General features: G+C 49.6%; 1 protein-coding gene across 4 annotated transcripts in view; it reads left to right on the top strand.

Annotated features, from left to right (window-relative positions):
* St3gal1 (ST3 beta-galactoside alpha-2,3-sialyltransferase 1) overlaps positions 1–24,727 on the top strand; it is a 69,787-nt gene that overhangs the window by 25,495 nt on the left and 19,565 nt on the right. For all 4 annotated transcript variants that reach the window (XM_038341546.2, XM_038341547.2, XM_038341548.2 and 1 more), the window contains exon 3: positions 18,961–19,015. The gene's annotated coding sequence lies outside the window, so the exon portion shown is untranslated. The remainder of the gene's footprint in view (positions 1–18,960; positions 19,016–24,727) is intronic.

Raw genomic sequence — 24,727 nt, 5'->3', positions numbered from 1 at the left:
TGCTGTTGCTTCTTCAGTGCCTGGATACCATAGGAGTCTGCTCAGAAAACCCCAGAACTAGCCCAGGACCCACAGAGCCTATGTTGGGAACACTTTCTTGGGGCTGTCTGCCTGGATGCCCACAGTGTGAGCTGTGCCAAAGTGCACGTGCCTCTACCTGCGAGACTCTTTAAGGCCGGAAACAAGTCTGTCTTCCTGTTGTGACGCAGTTGCTCCTTGGGAGGCGGGAGAAATGTCCCCAGAGGCCGTTGGTGAGGTCCTGAAGTGACACTTGTCTGAAGGCATTCTAGGAAGGCATGTACTGGAGTGCCTGGCCTCCTGTTGTATTCTTTCCTATGTTCAGCTAACGTATCCACCCACTGGAGAGCCAGGAGGGAAGACAGGACTTCCTGAGATGCTCCCTCACTGGTACAACCCAAACCCCTCCGGAAGCCCAGTGCTCCTGCTGAGAGTCATGTGTTACTGAGAGCCCAGACAGGTATGCAGAAACCTGTGAGGAACAGAGGAGGAGAAAATTTGGGAGCGTTGACTAAGTAGCAGACGAGGAGTGGGTTAAGAGTACAGCCATCAAGAGAGCAGAGCTGTGTTGCAGAGGGGACCATTGTGAGGACTGAGGACCCAGGAGGGCCCCTGGAGAACAGAAGGGCAGAGCCCACGGAGCTGCCAGTAGGCAAGAGCAGCGGATGAGTCAGAGAACATGATGATGGCTGGGACTAAAGGGCCTGGGTAGCCTTGGGCGATGCCCCTACCTCTACAAAGATGCCATCCCATTCCTGTCTGAACTTCAGCGGCTTTCCGGGGCCTTCTAAGTTCATACTGGGTCAGAAGCTTCCCCTAATACCTCACCAACCTGGACCTATAGTGTCCTGTGTGGTTTCTTCCATGTCAGCCTGCCTCCCACAATATCTTTCTTGGAGTGGGGGGGAGGGGCGGGCAGCAGGCTGGTCCTGATTTTTATAAACTCCAACTTCATCCAGGAACGTCTCCCCAATCTCAGCCCCTAGGGCCCTTCCTAAGCACAGTCTCCTCAAGGACTTTTGTTTCCCTACCCTCAAATGTCACATTTCTTTCCCTCATGTGAACCTGTTACATGGCAGCTGTTATTTGCCTGCCAGATTCCCCTCTGTAGATGCCAGATTCCACAAGTTCAGCCTCAGAAACTGCAACCCATGTCCATATGACCAATATTCTCCGCTTTGCTGTGGCCAGAAAGATATACAAAGCCATTCGTAGATGACCTGTTTCTAGCAGCTGAAGGGCTACAGGGACAGGGTTGGTCCCCAAGTCTTGCCTGCCATGCACTTAGTCTCCTATGACCACATATTGTCTCCAGAATGGTCTCCAGCCGAAAGGCATCGCTAGCTTACTCTGCAGGGCTCTCTCCTTGAACAGGCTAGCCTTACTGCCCAGAGGCCCTACCCTTGTCCCTTCACCTAGCAAATGATCCATTGACCCTAACTAGATCACTGCTGGCTCAGTGCCCCACTCCCTGACTCCACAGAAGTTCTCATGCATCACTGAATTCCGCTGTCCTGTCCTGTCCTGTCCTGTCCTGTCCTGTCCTGTTCCAGTACCTGGTGCTACTGGGACCCTGGCTAGGGAGGGCAGATGTGGTGGTACCCTCCAGCTGTTATGCCTGCTTCTGAGTAGGACTGTAGAAAAAGACAGTGCAGTCAATAGATTAGGTTTTGCTGGCCAGACCTTCTCCTGGTTACTCGGGTTGCCATGGCTGATTAGAAGTGTCCACAGTAGTACACAGACAACTGGGTGTGGCTGTGTCCCAGTAATAGACTCCCGCTTTACAAACATAGATAGCAGGCCATGTTTAGGCTGTCTGACCCAGTGTGCCTCTGCTTACTAATTATTTATGTCCCCATTGCTAGACAGGGACTCCTCCAGGTCCTAGACCATGCTGCTGCCAGCATGGCACCGTTAGTGCCTTATACAGGGACTGTAGTCTACTCCCCACAATTAAATGTGTGAATGTGTCAGTGAACCAATGGGTGTTGTCCTGTGGGTACTGTGCCTAGTGAATATCAGCCTGGCATAAAGGCCATAGAGGGGATGGCTGGAGCCTTCTAGGTTTGAGGTTAAACTAAAGCTCCTCTTTATCTGTACTGTTAAACCCTGGAAAGGTTTAAGGATCTGTGGCTGGGGCTGGCTGGTTAGGGGGACTTCAACCTCGGCTTTCAAGCCTCCTATGTATGGGACTTCCATACTCCTTCTTGGCAATGGCCCTGGGTTTCTAGGTTCTCAACCTTGCTCAGGGCCGTTAGGATTGGCTTCTTTGAAAAGTCAATGGGACTGGGGCTCACAGGTACAGAAGCTCCCCTGGGCAAGCTGTCCCTGCCTGGGAATAGCCTGACTCTGCATTGGCATGAGGGATGGTATTCCTAGTATTCACTCTGAGGTGCCTGTGCGGGCCACATGCTATACTAAGGGCTCTGTATACGTTCTTTTATTTAGTTGTCATGGCAAATTATGTGGCAAATTGTTTTTACCCTCTTTCTCCACAGAGTAAACTGAGTCGTAGGAAATTTGCTTGTTTGAGGTCACATAAAGGCTGAAGGCAAGCTGGGATTTGCACCTGGCAATCTGATGCAAAGATCCTTGCTCATAACTGCAAGCCGATACACCCCAGAAAGTACTCAAAACCCCAAGGAACCAGGGTGATCTTTCTACTCTCCTACCTCCGCGCCCTTTCTCCAGAGGAGAACACTGCTGCACCCTAGAGACGGAAGTGTCTTAAATCGCACAGCACGCACAGAGTGACAAACTCCACCCCTTCTTCAAGGCTTTGTCCCCCCAAACAGAAGGTCATTTTGACCATGGACAAGCAGGCAAGATCTCACTTTTCTTTCTCTCTGCTAAAATTCAGGTGACAGCCCATGCTCACCTGAGTGAGCCTGGGTGGGACTCTAAGCCTCGAATTATCAACCTCAGGATCAAGATGGTGCTAGTGTAGTATTTGATGAGTCTTCTCACCTCTCTGACCTTCAGTTTTCCTGTCTGGCCCATGGGGAGTCAGAGCCCAATTGCCTGGGTTGTTCCTGAGAACTGAGCTCACGATCTGTCACACGCAGGGCCACCATAGCTGAGCCCTGGCACTCCACACACAGGGCTTCCTGCACCTCTCTCCATCCTTTCTCTGTGTGGTTCCCTCAGCCCTCAGTGAACCAGGGGGACCCCAGGTTCCATGCCAAGCTGGAGTGTACATGTAAGGGCCCACTGAACTTTTAACCCTCTGAATTCTTATTCCAGGAAACCACGGTCGTCTATTTTTGTCCAGAGTCCTGGCTGGGACCTTGTGTTTGCCTGTGATCACAGGCCTTCATGGTAGTCTCTGCTGCCTGAAGCCCAGAATTCTCTCTATTCCACTCTGATCTTTAATTGTATTTCAAAGAACTCACAACCATTAGGCTCCAGGTCCTCGGAGATGGTTTGTGAAAAGACAGAAGTCTGGGTAGAGAGGAAGCCATGGGTGCCTTGAAGGGAACCATACAATTGGACTAACTTAATGTGGAGGCCTCCCATGGGAATTTGATGGCTCCAGATAGCTAGGGAACCCTGACATTCTTCATCAGCTCTTTCCATCTTCCCACCTCTTACTCTAGAACAGTCTGCAGGCCCTGGGTGGTAATGGAAAGTAACTGGGGGTGAGGATCCAGGCTGTCTAGAGACGGGGCTGGCCAGGTGTGTTGTGTTTGCAGATGGGGGCTACAGAGAAATCAGTGCCTTCAGCTGGGCCCAGCCTTCCAATTCTAGGCTTTTTTCCCATGCCCTGGCACACAGTGAGGACCTATCTAGCCCATCATTCAAGTCTGTGTCAACTTCAGGCAAGCCCCACCCTTCATCTTCCCATCAAGTCCTTTAACTCTGGTGGACTTCCAGGGCCATCACTGCATCCATGCGCTTGCTGGGAGCCATTTGTCTTACATGCTGTCCCAAGGTTGTGTTCAAAATCCCATACATCAGATCCCAGGCTCCAGGCAGCAGGAACCCTAGCCTCTCTGGGACTCTTAATTATTGCCCACTGTTAGCTGGCTTATGGTTGCTTCTGTTGACCATCTTTGCTTGCGCTCCATATGACAAAGACCTAAAGAAACTGATTTTAAAGTGGGAAGGGTTTATCTGGCTTCAGGGAGCTCAGTCCACTGTGGTGGGTAAACAGAACAGAGCAGTTCATAGGTGGCCAGAAAGTGGAGAGAAGGCCATACCCTCTCCAGTAGTATGAGGGAAACCTGCGCTCCCAGAGGGTAACTACCAAGATGCCATGAGTGGGATTTTGAACCCAGGTTTCAAGCGCTCCTTCCTTCTTTGTGTAAAGTACCACATGAGTTACTTCAGAGGGTAGCTGGGCCATCTTGTGTGCGGCCCTGGCTGAGGTAGCTGCCTCCGCGGAACCTCCGCGGAGCCTCAGATTTTCAACTCTTATGTTCAGTCACAGCACACCCCTACAAGGACAGACAGACAGACTAGTGTCATATTGCACCCTGCCGGTGACCCTGCTTTAAAATAGAGAAGAGACCTCTGTGCTCTGGAGCACACCCTATCTCTGGAGGGTTTTGGTTGGAATTTAAAGACAACAGTTGAGCTGGGCTCCTTGTGGAGTCTTAGGAGGTAGGGCCACATCTTCTAGCCTCTGTCTCAAGGCACCTTAAGTACTTTGGTTTTGACTTTTAAGTGTTGCTGGGGCAGCATTATGCTCATCTTGCTGAGGTGTCTTCTCCCGCTTCATCAACTTCAAGCTGAGCCTCTGCAAGTGTTCACTGCCTCTTCCCTGATACCCAGTTTCTGGAGGTCTCGCTCAGGTCAAGGACCATAGAGTGGGGGCTCCCTGCCCAGCATTCGCCACCACCATTTTTCAGTGTGTTTTAAAGTAGTGAAGACAGTTATATTTTCCAGTCAGAAAATTGTTCTGCGGCCACTGAAAGAAATCTTGAAACGCTAAGGGAACTAGGAAAGCCCCCAAAAAACAAAACAGCAAAACAGACAGCCAGATTGCCATGGGCTGCCTTTTCCAGCGACTACCCAGCTGTCTCTGTATTTTAAGCTCTTTTATTCCCTGGAGTTCTGGTTCAGCAATGGTTTCTTCATGCTCACCTGATAGGGCGCGCGCGCGCACTGCGCAATACAAGCAGATACTTCCGGTGCTGCTGGAAATGCTGAGGGTGTTTTGAGGATGCTGACGCTGCGTAGCCCGTCTGATAATCTATGACTTACGTACCTGGTGACTATTTTTTTTTTGACAGAATCTTTTCATATCCCAAGCTAGTCCCAAATTTTTTATGTGGGTGGGGCTAGCCTTGAAATGTTGATCCTCCCACCTTCCATTCCTCAGCGCTGGGATCACAGCCTGCACCATGCACCGCCTTGCCCCATCCTGATGATTTCCTTGCATGTGTAGGAGCACTCTGGCATGGTGCTCGCTGAAATGACACAATGATAAACGTCTCCTTGCACAAAGATGATGGCACGCTAAGCTGTTTCCTGGAATGGGCTCCTCAGAGATTCTCAGGATGGAAGGGGACAGCCTGTTTCTAGGCTTTTCGTGTCTGGGTGGCTGTTCTGTTGTGGCAGACAGAAGGCTGTGGAGGAGCAGACCTGGCAAGGACCAGGCCTCCTGGCAGGGGCTTTTTGACTATTTTGCGCTGAGCAGGGACCAAACTCTAGGTGCTCCTGGCTCAGCGAAGGCAGAGATGGGCTCTGACTCAGCATCCTACCTTGAAGACTTGGCAGCTGGATGAGGCCTCATGATCATATCAAGTTTGTCTTTGAGCTGGGATGACTCAGAGCTCCTAGAAGGCTGGCCTGGAGTGTCTGGGCACAGAAACTTCCAGGCCAGGAAAGGGATAACCTCCAGCAAGATAGAATTCCCCGAAGAACAACCACAAAACAAGACCAGCAGGAACCTACCTCCTAGAAGCCCCATTTCCAGTCTTATTCTGCATTCTTCTTCAAGGACCTTAGGGACATTCAACCTGACATGTGTTCCTGCCTTTCCTAGACCCTCAGCTGCACCTTGTGGTTGGGTTTGTTCTTGCTGTGGCCCTCTTACACCTAGGACATCACATGGCCCAATGTAAGGGCTCAGTCATCATGGATATTGTGAATACAGAATGAGTAGGTGAAGTTGTGGAGAACCCACACCGGGTCCCCAAGTTTCATAGCAGTAACAGTCCTTCACCTACTTCAGGTTTTCAGTCCTAGAAATGTTCTCTATGCCATCTTAGATACTATGAATGACAAAGGATGGTGGCCATCTCCTTATTTCCTGATTCCTACCACTTTGCCACCATAGCAGATGATGCTATAGCAATACAGTCCCGTTCTATTGCAAATCATGCCATAGCATAGAGTCCCATGTCATTGCAAATGGTGTCATAGTAATACAATACCCTGCTACTGGAAATCCTTTATAGACAACCATTTTTCTTCTTTGAACATGCATGATAATAACCTCCTGGAGACTGTTTGATAATTTGGGCAGCTCTGGGATTCTCCTAAGTGGGGAAATGCTGGGATATTGCACAAGCCTGTATGAAACATGCCTTCATATATCCAGAAAGTTCTTCAGCATGGCTAATATTCCCCCTTCCCCTAAGCAAGGATGAAATCACAGCAACACATCCCAGCCTGCCCATAGCATCCAGTGCTTTCTTATGTCCACCACGCTGATCCGTGTCACAGGCTGTCATCTTCTGCCTTCATTTGCCTTTTTCCAGTAGCTGAGGAGGGCTCTTTGCCTTCCCCAGCTCCATCTGGCCTCGGCTTCCCTCCCACCACTCCCACTTCTTCTGGCCCCTCTCGAGTCAGCTGGGCAGAGTAAAGGCAACTGCTCTTGTGGTGTCATAGGCCCGCCTCTGAAGTCTCACATTCCTGAGATGAAAGCCTGTTCCAGTCCGTACAGGCTGCACAGTCTCCGCCAGAGGCCTCCACCTCTCTGAACGTCAGGTCTCTACCTGCAAGCGGAGGGTTAACGCAGCACCTGCAGGGAGAGTTCTCTTGGGAACTCGGAGGTATCCTAGACACATAAGACACTGAGCAGGCGAGGACAGTTCCAATGTGAATGGCTTTGCAGCCCCTGCCAGGCTTCTGGGGTGGTGTGCCTCACCACAGACATTTATCGCTAGGTGCAGCTTCTGCCAAGCAGACCTCCAAGGAGTCACCAGCCGTCCTGGAGGAGAGGGTAGCATGACATGCTAGGTTAATTTGGTTGCTTTTATTCAAATCCCTTCCAAACCTGGAATGCTACAAGCAGGAAATTACTAGGACGGAGCTCCCTGCAGGAGCTTTCCCAAACCTCTCAGCTGGAGCCTGATTCCGCGCAGAAGGCAGTTACAGGAAGCCTTGCTAATGGCAGAGCTCTGGGCGTGCCCTGAGGTCCTGTCTTTCCACTGGCCACAGAGTGGGTCCCAGCAGAAGGAGCGTGATCCTGCCAGCACGAGGTGGGAGGGACAGCTTCAAGCTGAGTGTTCTGTCTGCCCTAAGGATGATGGGGAGGGGGGAGGGGCAGGGAGATCAGGAAGGTGAGGGGCAACAGGGCTGTCCAGGCTCCTGTGTAAAATGTCTGCACCTCTGACATTTCCCCAGTTGCTGTGTAACAGGGAGGAAGGAGATAGGAACTTTCTCCAGCTGAGCTCAGTAATGATGTGTGAGGGGACTAAAGCCCAGAAGGTCAGAGGATTCCCAGAGTCCTGGGGAACAACAACCCAGGCCTCTTTGTGGAAAGCTCCAGAAACTGTGCTTGAGTCCCCCACCCCGAAGGTCCTACTCTTGCCCCCATTCCTGGAGAGGCTGCCTGGAAAAGCTCAAGACTGAGAGGGCTGTGTGTCCTTCTGCGTGGGCAGCCCACTGGCTGAGCACAGAAAGGTAGACCTGGGATTATGGGAGCTATGGACAGTTCTCATTCACAAAAGAGTATGACTCTGTCTCTGTCTCCGTCTCTGTCTCCGTCTCTCTCTCTCTCTCTCTCTCTCTCTCTCTCTCTCTCTCTCTCTCTCTCTCTCTCGTGTGTGTGTGTGTGTGGCCAACAGAGAAACATGGATCCTAGGAACTGGACTCGAATCCTCCGCGAAAGCAGCAAGCATTCCTAGTCACTAAGCCATCTCTCCAGTCCCATGCTGGCTGGCCATTTTGGTCATGACTGCCTGGTTAGCATCACAGTTATTATGGGGTCTTGTAGAGTGGCTGTAAGTTGTCCCAGAAAGACATAGAGAAGTGTAAGTTGTGTTTTAGCCTGTGTTCTTCTTCCTGATGGATGACATTTGGGTTGAGGAAGGGATGGTAGGAAAGAGCTGGAAGTTTCTGTCAGTGCAAAGGTCCTGGGGCAGGAATGTGCTCAGAGAGGTGAAGAGCAGATGTGAACCTAATGTGACTGCAGTTGGAAGACCAAGGCAACATGCGAGCACAGGGCAGAGAGGAGAACAGCAAGGGGGTGCCAGAGAGCAGACACAGTCTTCAGGAGGTGGACAGTCTGTTTTCTCAGTGATGGTGGCACGAAACTTACTCTCTGAGATACACCCTTCCATTAAGACCAAGACAGGACAAGGACAGTAGAGGAGTCCAGAAGAGGAGTCCAGAAAACAGACAACAGAGGAAGTCACCTCCCTCCGAAAGCTATCTGAGAGGTCAAGGGTGGATCTCCTGTACTGTGACATAAATAGGGATTTCTTACAGGAACGATGTAGCTTCTGAGTGGCACTCACCAAGGAAGGAAATGTGTGGCATATGTCAGTCAGTCTTTGGAGGCTGAGGATGCCCTGCCAAGATGATGCCAGAAGCCTAGAACCTGAACTAGAAAATCTAGGAGCCTGGGACTTTCGAGGCAAAATGCCACCACACTGGGTTGCACTAGGAGGTGCGGCTCTTCGTGGGGTTCCTCATCCTGTGCTTCTCCTGACCCCAGCTCTCACCTTGTTTTTGATAAGTGGGACCTCAGGAGACTTTGGACTTCCTGAGGCTTAAAACTCTTAAAACTCAGTCAAGCACTTGGTCCTTAGCAGCCCCAGTGAGACCCAAAGAGAATCCCCTCTTCCCTCCATGGAATTCGCCAGCCCCTCCCTCATCCCCTTCCTTCCTGAATGACTGAGGGAGGATACTGTTGAGAGACAAACTTTTCCATGTCTACACACCCCAAATAGGGAACCATAAATAGATCAAAGTATGGAAATCGTCAAAGTCCAGCTCAGTGACCCAATGAATTTTATTAGAGTTTTTGCAAGAATCTGGGCGAGGGGTTATTTACAGGAACAGAAATGTTTCAAAGACAGCTGCATCACCAAAGCAAAATAAATGACAGCCATAAAACCTGGAAACCTGGAGCACATGGCACAGCCTGCCCGCAACTCAACAGTTTGGTGAATGCCCTTTTCTGGTGGCTCAGTTGCTCTGAGCCTCTTCCAGGCAGCTCTGCAGAGGGCTATTTCATTGGCTCTGCCACACTTAGTGACCTGGTAACATACCAGAGAAGCAAGCAGGCTTAGGAGTTGGGTACAGCCTGCATAGACCCCATTTGGGGGATCTCTGTCTCTTTTCTGGTCTCCATGGCCTCGTGTTACAATGGAGGAGACAGTGAGTGGACCAAAGATCTGAGTCAAAGATCTGAAGTCTTTAGTGTTTATATACTTCTGTGGTGAGAGGGGCTTAGGGATTCTGGTCAGTTTCAGGGACTTCCTGAAGCCATCTTGAATTCTTCACTTCCTGTCATACTAAGCTTCTGTGGAGGAGGGATGAAATGTTCCTATCTCAGAGGAAACTGCTATACAACACTATCTGATCTGATTGATTTGAACAACATAGGAAAAATTTCTACCTTGCTAAGCACTTCCTCTCCCTTGTGACCCAGCTCCAGAGATGCTCCTACAGCCAGGACTGTCTCATCAATTTTCATTGTCAACTGGAAAACCCAATTTGGCTTTACAGAGGCCTGTCTGAGTGGCTGTTTTCCTGTTGACTTTGCCATGCTTCGTGGTCTGGTGATATACCACAGAACTGGGCTTGAGGAGCTAGGTGGATCTTTCATGAGCCCCATTTGGAGAGCCCTGTCTCTTTCCTGGCCTCCTTGGCCTCTTGCTACAATGGAAGGGATTATGAGGAGCACCCAGAGTCTGTGTCAGAGGCGAAGTGAGGCAGCTTATGCTAGTATGTGTCTGTAGGCATCAGGTCCAAAGCCTGAAGACCTGAATTCAGGTGCTGGCATTGCCCTCTCGAAGCTGTGAGATCCAAATCAAGGGGCTTCCCCACTCTATGCTTGTCCAAACTTGAGATGACAGGAAGTCACCTAGCCATGACTCACCTGCAAGGGTCGATGGATTAATCTGCATGGCATATTGGGAACCCTGTATAGCTAAGTAGTTAGTGTTTTCTAGCATAGAAAGTACCAGGCGTACAGTAGGTGATCAATAAGTGTGTAGCCACCCATCTGTCGGTAGGCGAACCAGAAAAGTCCCATTCTTACTCTTGGTTTCTGTTTTTGCAAGAATTTAAGATGCCAGACACCCTCGTACCCACCAATCTCATTCACCTGAGCCCTCAACCCTCCCCCCACCCCCACTCCCTGCTTTGCTTTTCTGCCCTCAGCAGCTGCTGGCTAGACAAGAATTCTCAAAAAGTGTTTGTGGCTCTTTGCAAGCTCTTGAGAAGAGTGCACACTGCCAGGACGTCCACGTTTAATCCAGAAGCTTGAGAGAATGCTGGAGATTAGAGAAGGAAAGGGAAAGGCTTACACTTCCTCACCCCTTCTCTGCCTAAGTGATGGGCACTTAGGTTTATCCTTTCAAATCCCAATTGGAAGGCTCGCTGACAGGACTTTGAGATAAAGACCCAGGAGCTGGCCACCTCCCGCTCTGCCCTCCCAGTGTTTCAGCTTGTGATGCCTGCCGGATGCCCAGATGCCCAGGAGCATCTGTGTACTCAGCACGGGATGCTGTCCGTGCTGATGAAAAGCCAGGCACATTTGCAGGCCACCCTTCCTGCGGCCTTACTACAGTTGCTTTCTGCATCCCAGAGAGGCCCAAAACTGCATCCCTAGAAGCTCCCACAGTCTCGGCTCAACCCCATCCCAACGCACCTATGAAGGGGTGAGAAACGCAGAAAAGCAGAGCAATTTCATCAGTGCATCTTAAAGAGATAGAGGGAGATCGGTGACCCCCAAGTTGGCTTTCTTCAGGGGTCCTGGTAGGAGCTTTACTCATCATTGTCTCAGCTTTAGTCATGCAAGGTGATCGATAGGTTATTAATCTCTGCCTTCACTGCCTTTCCCATCCTTGCCCAAGGGGACTAATCTGTTTTTTCCAGATGAGCTGCTTTTGGGTGCAACCTCTCCTTCATAGATAATTGTTCTCATCTTGCGGGTGGGCTGGCTCTCTGCCTACAGGGCCTTGCTATTCCTGGTACTCAAGGTGACTGCAGGTTTAGGACCCTGACTTTTCTTTTTGTCCCCATTTGTTGTGTTTTGTTTGAGAATAGATCTCAGTTAACCCAGGCTGTCATTGACCTTGTCTTTGTAGCCTAGGGTGACCTTGAACTTCTGATGCTCCTATCTCCACTTATTCAGAGGTTATATGTGAGCCACCATGCTCCATTGGAGGATGCTGAAGATTAAACCCGAGGTTTCAAACAATCTAGACAAGTACTCCACCAACTGAACTACAAGTACCTGTGTTCTTAAAGGGCAATGAGAAAGAGAGTTTAGAGGTCATTGGTTTCTAGAGGGATACTCCTTGAATAATTAACAGCCTGCGCATCAGCCGTCATAGGCTGACTCAAAGCAAAAGAGGTCATTGGAAAATACAGGCAGATGTGCTTGACTTTCCCCTGATGTGGACCCAAATGCAGAGTCAGAACAGTTTAGCAAAAGAAGCCTCTAAGTGCCTGCTAAAAGAGGCCACCACTGAGGCTCTAAACACTTTACCCATGCCATGTACTCAGCAAGTTCGAGCAGTCTTGTCTGCTGAAAACAATGGGTCTCTTCACAGTTCAGCTCTGTCTCCCAGGCTCTGTCTCGAGTCCTGCAGATGCACGTCTGTGGCCAACCTTTTGCTGATATGAGATTAAGGCAATAATGAGCTGCTTCCTGGTTCAGGTTTAGCATGGATCCTCACCTGGAGCCCAGAGAAGCCCTTGGGTAGAGCTGGTCTCCATGATGCCACTGATACTTTCTTCTTAGGACTTCTTCCATCTTGGCATATCAATAGTTAGCATAAAAGAAGGGCTTGGCCTGGCTACTCCAGAGTGTACAGGTTCCCAAGGACAGAGAAAACCAAAGAAGAGGTGTGAAAATGGGTGTGTGAAGAGACTTCGTCCTTGAGTAGTTTAATGGGTGAGTGTCCCTGGACCTGGCAAGGGACCCCTTCCTTTGCCAGTCTACAGGGATGTTGCTTCTTCTCAGCTTGACACCAACCTCACCATGCACTGCAAGTTCCTTCTCCTTGGAGGTTTTCTGACCCTCAGCCTTCCTGGTCTCTGCTCTCTGTGCTTTCTGAAAGTCTCACTCTGGAACTCAGTGGGATGTTCTGCTGGGGCCCTGACCCAGTCTCCTCCCTCAGAACCCCCACACTGACTCAGAAAGTCTTCATCAGAGCTCAAGGTGTCAGTTCTGTTACATTCTTAAAGGTGAAGAAACAACTCTGAGAGAGTTCATCATCCAAAAAAGGCCACACAGCCAGGGAACTGTAGGGCCGAGATTTCACCCAATGCATTCACCCCAAAATCTACGAGGACCTCCCAGGTTTGCCTGTGACAGTGAGTTGTGCAGCCACATGGGCTGTGGCCATAGTCTCTAGCCACCAGGCTAATAAGCACCCGAAATTTACTGCCACCGAGGGACCCTTTTTATATTTAATTTTGATCAAATTACTTTATTGAATTAGTAGTGCTAATTGGTTCATTGATTAGTGCAACCAAGGAGCTGTTTTAATTCTAAGGTTGAATTTTAATTAGAATTAGCTGCATGAAGCTTTGAAGCACTGCAAGAGACTGTCACGCCGGCTAACGGATCAGTGGATCAGCACGCTGGCAGATGCTGCAAAGACCCTAGCATCTGGACCAGAGACAAGGACTTAGTGCCATGCATCACAGCAAGGTGCCCGAGTTTCCCGTTTCCCATTCTTCTTCTTGCCAAAGAGACTTGAGGCTTTTTTTTTTTTTACACACCTGTTCACTGTTTAGACTCACAAACATTGAGAAGAGACTTTATCTTGTTCACGGAACCATTACCGGGATCAGAAAGGGGGCCTGGCATGTACTGGGGACCTGGTAATTCTTTGCCAAGTGACCATTGGCTGCTGGTGCAGCATATGAAGTCAGACGACTGGACCAGATTTGGGCTGAGGATCTTGCTCTAGGAAAATCTCTCTGAACTCGGAAGGGTCTTTCTGATGCTCACAGCTCAGATCAGCCTCACACTGTGTGTTGTGATTCCTCCCAGCAGAGCCTGAGGCAAGGGGTCAGTGCATGTGGATTAACTAGGAACAGGGCCAGGCAGAAGGAGCTGCAGAGCAGGTGTGTGTTCGCAGCTGGTGCTGGCCTTTACTCTGATCCGCAGCACAGGGATGGTCCATGTTGGGGCAAAGGAGCCACCTTCCTGGGTTGGTGGGTTGGAAAGGAAGGGGATTTCTCAGGTGAAGCAACTCCTATTTGACAGGAAATTTGAGCAGTAAGTAGCAGCAGGCAGAACTGGTTGATCAGGAGCCGGTGCAGGGCTTTCCTCAGGTTGCAAATGAATCCAGTGACCCATGGGGTTACTTTACTCAACAGGCAGGTTTCAGGTGTTCATTTCTTTGGTTGGGATCCAGCTACACAGGATCCCTTGGGTCCTGTGGATTGTTGTAGAGATGTGTGACCACTCTTTTCCAGTCATAGGAGTATGGAAGTAACTCAGAACTGGGTGCGCAGTGTGAAGTTCTGGCAGCCCGCTCATGAGGGTGGGGGCATTTGACGCTGGCCTGAAGGCAGCATAGGGGTGCGAGCCCTTGCCTCCTCTGTGTGAGCAGAAGGCAGCAGGATGGCGCTTGGCTGATCCCAGGAGAACAACGTTCTAATCCACATTCCTAGGCTAGCCCACTATATAACCTTGGGGAAAACATTCCCTAGTCTCAATTTCTCCTTTAAGAAACAGATGGGGAGGGGCAAGGGGACACTTGCGTTCCACATGTGCCTTCCTATGCTCTGTCCCTTCTGTGCCTCTGTGTGCCTAAAGGTGTCAACCTTCCCTTCCCAGCTGCCTTCACCATCTGAGTGCAATGTGAACTTCTCACCCCATGGGCCCCCAAGTAGCTGCTGTAAGCAGTGATTTAGATCCAGTCCCTTGGTGCCTGTCTTCAACCCTCGTCCATCAGGCTGCCATCCTGGTCTGTCCATAGCTCTCCTCTGTCAGGCACAGTGCTGAGAACTCCATCTATCTCTCAGCCAATTCTTTCAACAGCCTAAGAACATGCGTATACCAACCCATTACATTACCCTCCACTGCCTCTCAACCACTCTCTCCTAGAAATCAGGCCACACCCTGCAGCGGCTCTCTTAATTTAAGAGTATACACCCTGCTTTGTTCTTGAGCATTCAAGGCTCTTTCCTCCAGCACCTCCACCATGTTATACATGGCTGCGCTCTTTCTTTCTCTCGCACTTCAAGGCCCAGTCACGACGGCCCGTGGTCACAAGGTTCTCTCTCTTCTAATAAAGTTCTAAAGGGTAATTCTGTGTCTGCTCTATTCTGTGAACCTGCATAATGACTGACACCACCCTTCTTTTGCATGTGAAGTCAAACAATCAGAGAAGTGAAGTGGCTTTATTCGTGGGCATTGAGGTGCTTAATGTCACAGTGGATGGATAGAAGCAGGTTTCCTGACCCCCTCCTCCATCCTTATAAATCAAATTCTTGGTGATAGAAACTAGTTATTGCAGAAAAGACTCTGGATCTGTAAGCTTAGCTGAGTAAGGAACAACACCCCCTGCTTAGCTCTAGGAAGGAATTGTGCTCATGTAAGAGGTGAATGAGTTGTTAGCTAGCGACTGTGACTCTGCTGTTTTCTCAGCCTTGCTTAGGCTGAGGGCAGTCTCTAAATTGTGATACCTGAAAGGACCACACAGGCACATTGGAGCCTTCTACCAAAGATGGCACGCGTCATTGCCAGAGCAAGTGACATGGCCATCTGATGTTGGTGAGTTGGGAGCATGTTGTCCTTATCATAAAGGGGGTAGGCTAGGAGGCTGGGAATAAATATTTGCACAGTAACTTTGTCTACCTGCCAATTGACTGTGTAGCTAGATGCCTAAGTCTCTCTCACTTGGCTGTTGTGTGACTATCAGCGTCATGATCTACTTATTAACCTTGTACCTCAGCTTCCTTATCTGTAAGGTGGGATCATGGCTAGAGCCATGCATTCCTTTGCTGGGACAGCCATGGCAAAATACCATCAGCAGAGGGAGGGCTTATAGGACAGAAACGTAATACTTCATGTTCTGAAGACTGGAAATCCAAGATCACGGTATTAACATTGGTTCTGGTGAGGGCTCCTCTGGACTTGCAGATGGCCCCCTTTCTCTCCTTCCTCAAAACCTTTCCTTTCTGCAAAGGGTCTAACTGTACATGTTTATGGTTTCTGATGCCACACATGCATAGTCTTGTACTTGAGGCTCTTTAGCACATGACCCAGCTCAGCAGTGTTGGGAAAGCACCATGTTCTTGACCTCCCCGCCTTCCCCGAGCTCACTGTTATTAACTGCTGTAATATGACTGATTCTGGTTGACCTTCTCAGCTTCAACTTCCTTATCTGTGAAGCAAGTCCAAGGAAATGAGAACTCTGCCACATCTGGCCTTGAGCGGGTGATCATGATGGTGGTGGTGACAGTGGTTAGGGTGAGTTTCATCAACTTGGTATCGTCTGGACTCACCTGATAAGGAAGTGTAGTTTAGGTTGCTCTGAGGGCACATCTGTAGGAGATTATCTTGATTATATTAATCGAAGTAGAAGGATCTGCTTGCTGTGAGTGGCACCATTCCCTAGGAAGGAAATTGTACAAAGTGGGAGTTCCCACACTGTCAGGTTTCAAGGAAACCAGGGACAAATGGCTAGCTGAGGTGCCTATTAACTTATCAAAGCAGACTCCGACTGCAGTCTCCGTCAGCCTCAAAGTACCTGCTATAGATCCTGGCTGCTCTCAGAACTTCTCACCCTACCCCTTACCCTAAACTAATCTAACCCCTGAGCTTCACCTTCCTTTCTCCAGTTTCTCTTTCCCTTCTAGCTCAGACATTTTGGCTGTGTACTCTCTTTGTTCTCTGTGCCTTCTTAGTTGTCTCTCTCTCTCTCTCTCTCTCTCTCTCTCTCTCTCTCTCTCTCTCTCTCTCTCCCTCTCTCACAGTTTAGTCTGTTCTGCTGGCCATGCTCACTCAGTCTGGAGTCTTCCAGATACCTCTGGCCCTGCCCTCCATCATAGCTACAATAAAAACCTTCTCCTCAACCATACCTAGAATCCTCCTTTTCCTTCGGGCACCAGATGTATAAAGTGAGGTCATGACCACTCCAAGATATGGTTGAGGAAAAGGTTTTTGTTGTAGATATGAGGAGGAAAAGAGCCAGAGGCATCTGGAGGAGTCCAGAACAGATAGGGAGACAAAATAGTAGACTGAACATGGATAGGAGAATGGACCATGAAGGGTGGGGGAAGAGGAGGAGAAGAGATGACCAAGAAAGAGGGACAAGACTGAGGAAGACAAAAAGAGAAAGGAGCGAAAGAGAGAGAGAGAGAGAGAGAGAGAGAGAGAGAGAGAGAGAGAGAGAGAGAGAGAGAGAGAGAGAGAGCGCACCTGGCCAAAATGGCAAGGCATGTAGGAATGAGAAGCTGGGGGAAGGAGTGTCTTTTGGACGTGACAGGGATCGTGGACTTTTTAAGACTGGAGAAGGCATGCTGACTGCAGGCATACACCCATTAACCTCTTGCTTTCTGTTCCTGACTGGTTGCAAGGTGACCATCCCCTTCCATTTTCTGCTGCCTTGGCTTCCTCTCGGTTATGGCGTGTGATCAGGAATCGTGATCCCAATAAACATTTTATTCCTTAAGTTGCTTTAGTCAGGGTATTTTTATTATAGCATCAGAAAAGAAACTGAGATAGCTGCTGAGCATGATGCTATGGTGTTCTGTGTGATCATGTCCGCGGTGGTGGTGTTTCTGATGATGGTGAGGAGGTGATGGCCATGTTTGTAATGGTGATGGTTATAATGACAGTGGTGATATTTTTGATGGCGATGATGATATTTTGGTGATGTAATAGTGATGGTAGTGAGGAGGAGGAGGCAGGGAATAACTATTTGCACAGAACAGTAGTAATGTTTGTGATGATAGCGGTAGTGGTGCTGGTCGTGGTCATGACAACGACGGGGGTGAGGGTGGTGTCCCAGCTGTTAGAGAGCACTTATAATACATATCTGAAGTACTGTCTTTATTTTGGCCTCTGAATCTTTCCAGCAAGCATAGGAAAGAATTAGTATTATCATTCTTTATAAGTGGGGAAACTGAGGGACAGCCACATTCCATGACAGGGGGATGTGAAGCCATTGAGTGACAGCCCCGGGCATCTAGTGCCATAGCCCATAAACACACATGTAGCACGAGCATCGCACGCTCTGGACCATCCACTAATGGTAGCAGCCCTCAGCTAACCCAGGTTGAGAGCCATGGAGGGAGCATTCTGGCAAAAGAGAAGGGTCGGGCCTGGCAGGAGAACTTCCAGGCAGGAGCAGTTGTTCAGCACACTTGATGTTTGGTGCTGTCCTACCCATCTCAGAACTTAGGACACAAGCTCAGCCAACCATCAGCCCCCCTCATTCTCAGATTCAATTTCTCTCTACAAACTACCTGGATGTCTGTTTCCTTCCTGCAAAAGAATGTTCTGGTGTCAGAATTTCTTTCTGCCTCCTGCCCCCGTGTGACCTGTGACTGTTAAGTTTAGGTCAGGTGCCTTTCAAGCCATGTTCACCTGCAACAGTCTCCACACTCAGCTGTTTTGCGGTTCCCATTGCTATTGGGGAATAAAAGGCACCCGGACAGTCTCTGCCTGAGAGTCTGAGTCTCTCCTCCTTTCAGGAAGATTGCTGAGACCCTAAGCAGAGGAGCTGCATGTCGCATCTCCCACATGATAGACACACATTAACTCTAGGGCAGAACTTCTGCCTCCCCGTGTTCCCTGGGAATCAGAGATTACCTGCAAGCAGGCACGGATGAAGGGTTACTTATCAACTACCAGTCAGGGAACTCCCTCCCCCACCTCTGAAACCTGTAGAGCTCCTCCCCCACCCCCACCCCCGTGCTGTGTTTCTGTTGTGCTAAGAACTTGCCCAATAAATCTCTTACTCCAAAGGACAGCCTGTTTCCAGAACCCATTTCTGAGACCCGTACAGCAACTCACAGCAGGGCCCTGAGTCAGAGGGGTCATGGCCTCTGACTTGGGATCTGAGCTCAGACTCTATCCTCAGGGTCCCCAAAGTGCAGCTGACATCTTTCCTGCTGCCCTCTCCCTATGAGGCAGCCACTGCCCTGAGGTTGAGGTGTGTGTTGGGCTCAGCCCCTATTTGTGGGCCCACGGGAAAAGGCCATTCCTGCTTCCATGTCTGCTTCCAGTCGTGTCCATCCCCCTGGTAGTTCAGACTCTGGGCCAGGTGCTCGGCATTGAGCATTTAGGAACTGAAAGTGAGCAGAGAGGTCTGGTCTCCAGAGCCTTGCTCTTTCCGTTCTGAACAGGAAGTAGAGACACATGGCTCTGTTGCTCTGCCCTGTGCTGTTTTAGATACTCGCGTGTTCTTTCCCGGCACCGAACAGTTAACGAGACCATCACTCCACTTGAGAAGTTTTCGTTTGCTGTGTAAGGCTGAGCTGGACAAGCTGCAGGAACCCCATCCTTGGTCCTCCAGGCATTGGCCCTCCTTCTGGTAAAGCTGAGCCATTGTTTCTGTTTTTCAGATGAAGACTCTGAGACTCAGAGAGGTCAAGAGACTCCACTGACGTGGCACAGCAGGTAAGAACAACTCCGTTTTCCTTGACTTTAGAAACTGCTCCGGGATGGTGTCAGACTGTATCCACCAAAGGCTGAGCTGTGGCTTTCGTGATTTGGTGACCTCATGCAGAACTGTGGCTTACTGGGAAGAGCTGTGGGCTCCTAAACTAAGAAGGCGGTGCGTCCACCTCCCTAAGGAGCTCTCTAGGAAGCAGAAGGCTGAGCAACAGAGGGGCCAGGCGCCTCCTCATGACTGCGTCACATCCTGCCTCAGCCACAGAGGTGCGCACAGACGCATCTCACCCTCGAGTGACACAGCCTTGGGTGGTTGGACTATTACACCACCTGGTTATTTTTGGTGGTTTGGTTTTGCGAAACCACAGGAAGTCCCTCCCTCCCTGGAACCGATAATTTGCTTAGCAGGGGTCAACCAGAAAAGGAAAACTTCAGACTTAAGGCCTCAGGGTCCTAGGCTGCTTGCTCCAGGTGGCTGCTGCTCTTCTCCTCCCCCCACCCCGGTTCCCCCCATGAGGTCTCAGCATCTAAGATCCAGATCTCCCACTCCTTGTGAAGCCCAGGTAGAAAGAACCTGGCTCTAGGCCCTGAGTGTTCCCCAGTGCCCCAAGTCACTGTTCACAGCTGGGGGCCCATGAGCAAGGCAGACTAGTGAGCTCCAATCTCCCAGGTCAGCAGGGGACACACAGAAAAACAAGTAACTTGAGCCCTGGTGCAGAGTCATCTCCTGGTTAAGGCAGGGGAAATGCTACAGAGCCAGGGGGAGTGGCAGCAAGGTGACTTTAAGGTGAGCAGGAGGGCCTTTGGGCAGTCACGGATGCAATGATGAGTCAGTTTAATAAAGTCCTGCCTCGCGGGTGTGAAGGTCTGGGTACAGTAACACTTGCTACCTTAGCACCAGGGACACGAAGATGGGCAGATTCCTGGAGTTTGCTAGCCAGTCAGCATAGCCTAATTGTCAAGCCCAGGTCCCTCTCTCAAAACCCAAGGTGGATGGCTCCTAACAAAAGGGACATCTGTCACTGACTTCTGGCCTCATGCATCTGCATACGCGTACCTGCACAGGCGCAAAATAGCAAGCAAAGTAGATGCAATGAGGTCAAAAGGATTATGTAGACAGCAGTGTGTACAAAGACCCCGAGTCAGGGACTGTACTTGGTACCCCGTTGCCCATTGCCCAATTCCACCTTGGTTTTCTGTTCGGTACCCCCCACCTTCTCACCCACACAACCGCCACTCCTCTCTATTTTCTTCTGTGTCTTCTCCAAGTGCCTGTAGGACTGGGAGGGAACAAGAAAAGCCAGACAATGGAATGGGGGCAGGACAAAGGTGTCTCTAGCAGGAAGCCGTTTACTCGTCCTTAGTCCACGGCCCTCGGTGAAATCTGAAATTGCTTCGTTTTGTTGCTTTGCATTTGTGCTCAGAATGCATGCTTCACTGTGTCAAGGCCATAATGTCACATGGTGCAGGAGGCTACATTCAGAAAGCAAGGATGGGCTGCTGGGTGTTGCTAGCCTCAGGGACGGAGGCCCAGCAGGCAGAGACTGGAGCTAGAGGGGTACAGAGGCATGGCCTCTATTCAGTCTGCTTCTCTGACATGCAGGGCATTGTCACCTGCCAGGCTCCTGCTGTCCAGTTCCTACAGCTGCTCATACTATAAGGGGTGTGCTCAGAAAGTCAAGGACCCCAAGACCTAGCCTCAGTGTCACCACAGACTGTTGGACATCCCTAAGCTGGTTGCATCCTTTCTGCGAACCTCAGATGCTAAAGCAGGGAAGGGGTGGCATTGGAGGTATTTCTCTAACCCTGAAATGTGACAAAGCTTGTCTCTCAGGTGGGCAGCAGTGAGCAGGGGAACAAGCCCCCTGGCAGCAATCACCTTTTGTTGCCAGGCTTCTGGCTCTTAGCAAAGAATACCTGGGAACTGCAAACCCTAGTACTACCTAGGGCTTCCAGGCTGGAGCTTTGGACCAGCCTTGTATCCCTAGACCCTCCAGGGCCTGGGGATGCAGAGGCTGAAACTCATCCGCGGGAGCAGTTGAGCAGATCTTTCTTGGGGGCCCAGAAGGACTTATTAAACCTTCCACGAACTGAATTTCATTCAGGTGGAAAAAGAACAATGAGAAAGCCATTCTGCCTGGATCCAGGCTTGGGGTGCCTGTAAGTATCTCTTAATGGAAGGGACCATAACTCCAGTCTTGTGGGATGCAGCCCAGCCCTGCTGCACCCACCAGGGAGCAGGCTGTGGCTCTGCCAGGGAGCCTGTCCCATTGATCATCATCAGAGTAGCCCAATCCATACACCTGCTATGAAACAGATCCTCATGAAGGTCAAGGACCCTGTACAGGACTCCAGCACAGGCTCAGACACTGAATATGCTCTCCTGACAGACCTGGGAGTAAGAAGACTGCAGTGTAGACAGCAGTAGGTGCTAAGTCCTAGAAGCAGGGAATGTACTTGGTACCCCATTGACCCCTTCCACCTTGACTTCTGTGTGTTCCTCCCCGGCCTGCCACCATAACAGCCACTGCTCCACTCTGCTTTTCTTCACCTGTCATTCCCAAGTGCCTGTTGTCTTGGACTGTGTTAGGAGGCAAGAAACATTTATCACTTGAATGGGGGCAGGACAAAGGTGTCTCTAACAGGAAGCTCTTTGTGGGGAACCTTCATCCTAACAGACTTTCCCTACTGGGCAGAGTGTTCTTGGCTTAATTCATTCTTGCAGTTTCCAAAATGTAAATGTTTAGAAATTTCCCCCTCGCTGTCATGTGTTTCCTTCCCCAGTATCTGCCCAAAATCCATTAGCTTACGCTGGTCCTGCTGATACTGGTAATTTTGTCTTTTTCTGTCAGGTTGATTTTGCTTCTGGTCCCTTCTGCCCAGTAACTCACATATCCCAAAGACCCTGTAGACCGGAGACCCCAAAGCTCCAAGGAAGGTGATGCTGAAACATGGGGTGCTCCAGCTGGGAGGGGCCAGGGATAGAGAGATCTGCTCTGTCACCAAGATGTCGCCCGGAGTGATTTTATTAATAAAAATATTTGAACATGTGGATGGAAGAATAATAGTGGTTCACCATCTAGGACTTGATTTTTATATAACTCATGAGCAAATGTGCTACCCAAGCTCTGCATCCTTGAGACTTCAGAGAACATACGGCTCCAGTCTCACTTCCCTAAGTTCTGAGAGGCAAATAAAGGCCCGGACCAAGGCTTACACATGCAGTGGGTCGCAGTGTGAAGCAGGAACCGCAAGTGGAGGATAGCACCATTTTACAACAGAGGTGCAGAACCTTCCATCCTGGCCTTGTGTCTGAACAACTCCTGAGAACTCAAGAGATGAGAAGGAAGTCTTCCAACCATGGTGGCCTTGGAAACCCCAGTTACTAGGTAGAGACTGAGTAATAAAACATCAATAGAAGTATCAAAAGCCTCAGTTTCCTCACTTGTAAAATGCAGGCAGTGCCAGCTGTCCAGGTGGTTGTTAAAGGCATTCCTGGTCGCTTTTCTGGGAGAACAGTGGGAGCAAAGAAAGTAAGAGCTGGGAAAGCCAGCAGCAGAAAGGAGGAAGTTGGAAGAGGCTTCACTTCAGGCCCACCCTTTCAGCTTTGCACAACAGACCACGTGTTTGCTAGTTGCTGTGGGATCTAGAACACAAAGGTGGGGAAGACACGAAGGTGATAGACAGTTTGTCCAAGAATCAGCATCCTGATTTGAATGGAGGAGCCACCTGTTAGGGATGAGCCCCTGGGCAGGGCAGAGAGACTGTGCAAGTCCCTGGGCTTGTTAGCTTGAGGAGTTACGTGGGCTCTGTTGTGACTCGGGAGAGCTAGAAAGGCCCAGAAAAGGGAAGAACCACACAGAAAAAGAGCCAGCTTGGGTGAGATTTATTTTTTTATGTTTCTTAGTCACTGCTTGTCTTCCTGATGACAAAAGAAAAAGAAAAGAAAAAAGAAAAAAAAAAGCCTTTTCCCAGGGAAAGGCCTTTCTTTTATGCTCCAGTAATCCCAACACGCAGCACTGCAGAGGCATGGTAGGGCTACAGCAAATATTTCATAATGATGGCATTAATGTCTTCATAGGAATTCATGGTATGTTAAAGTAACCTTTAAATTTTTAAATATATTTTACTTATTCTCTAAGAGTTCAGTGTATGTGTATACTAGTTTTTGATACTATCTACCCCACTCCCCTCTAACTCTTCCCAGACCTCCCCACCATGTCCCTCCTCTATTTCATGTCTGCATTTTGCATTTTCTAAATTTTAGCTATGTTCCTCAGTGTTGCCCTTATGTGGATGGGTATAAGGCCATTCCCTAAAGCATGGTCACCTCCCTGAAAAAAATTGACTCTCCCTCCCCCAGCAGCCATAGGTGGGGCCTCATGAGTACTCTCTCTCTCTCTCTCTCTCTCTCTCTCTCTCTCTCACACACACACACACACACACACACACACACACACACACACGTGTATGCCTTCTGCTTGGTTCTGTACAGGCAACCACAGCTGGTATGAATTCAAGCATTCTATGGCCTTGTCATATCCAGAAAATACTGTGTTTCCCGTGACCACTGTCTCTCATAGTTTTTCCATCTTCTCTTTTGCAACCCTCAGCCTTCGAAGGGAAGAGTATTAACACAGATGTTGCATGTAGATGTGTGATGTAGATGATCACTCCACCATCGCTTATTCTCTACACTTGACCAGTTGTGAGTGTCTCTGTATTAACCATCATCCAGTGCAAAAAGAAGCATCTCTGCCAGGCGGTGGTGGCGCACGCCTTTAATCCCAGCACTCGGGAGGCAGATGCAGACGGATCTCTGTGAGTTCGAGGCCAGCCTGGTCTACAAGAGCTAGTTCCAGGACAGGCTCCAAAGCCACAGAGAAACCCTGTCTCAACCCCCCCCCCCAAAAAAGAAGCATCTCTGATGGAGGCTAAGTGATATGCCAACCTATGAAAACAAGTATTTAGAAAGTAGTTTTGATATTATGTCTGTTTGGCAATATAATAGTAATAAATTCTCTCCTAGAGCCTATGGCTTCACCAGCCATGGAGTCTTGACTAGGTCCGAGTTTGATCTTTGGAATGGGCCCTAAATTCAATCAGAAAGTTATTGGTTACCCCTACAGCCATGATGCCACTATTACGCTGATGTATCTTGCCAGGGTAGTCATTATTGTAGCTCAGAGGGTCACTCAGGTAGGATCTTATAGAGCTGATGTGTGTTGGGATTGAATTCCAGGTATTGAGGGGTCATGAGCTTTGGGAGCAAAGAACAGCTCAGGAAACAGAAAACAGGAGCTTGGGGCTAGATTCTTTTTTTATGCTTGGGAATTCACAAGTCAGGCTGTAGATGATTCCAGATCCTGGCAGAGAACATGAGATTTCCAGATTAGGAAGAAGGTCCTGCTGCCCAGTTGGAAAGTTATGCAAGAACACACTATGGACCTTGTGAATGGTCACTCTCTGCACTCATAAGGAAAGCCAGTTCACCCCGCACAGTTCACCCTTTCAGGGCTTGATTATTCATCCTCTTCGCTGAGAATCCGAACTCTAGAGTATACATGTAGACACACTCACACGCCCTTCCTTCCTCATCTCCGCTTGAAATTTTTAAAGTCCAGTTTTTCCACCCGTCCGTTTATTCCCTGACAAAGGGAAGGATGGATTGAGAGAGGGAAGGTGACAAGGGTCAATGCAGTGAAGCAAAGGGAAATG

The sequence above is a fragment of the Arvicola amphibius genome, chromosome 9 (assembly GCF_903992535.2).
Source record: "Arvicola amphibius chromosome 9, mArvAmp1.2, whole genome shotgun sequence".
NCBI lineage: Eukaryota > Metazoa > Chordata > Mammalia > Rodentia > Cricetidae > Arvicola > Arvicola amphibius.
Note: the sequence above shows the minus strand (reverse complement) of the source record. Positions and strands in the feature narration are given on the sequence as shown.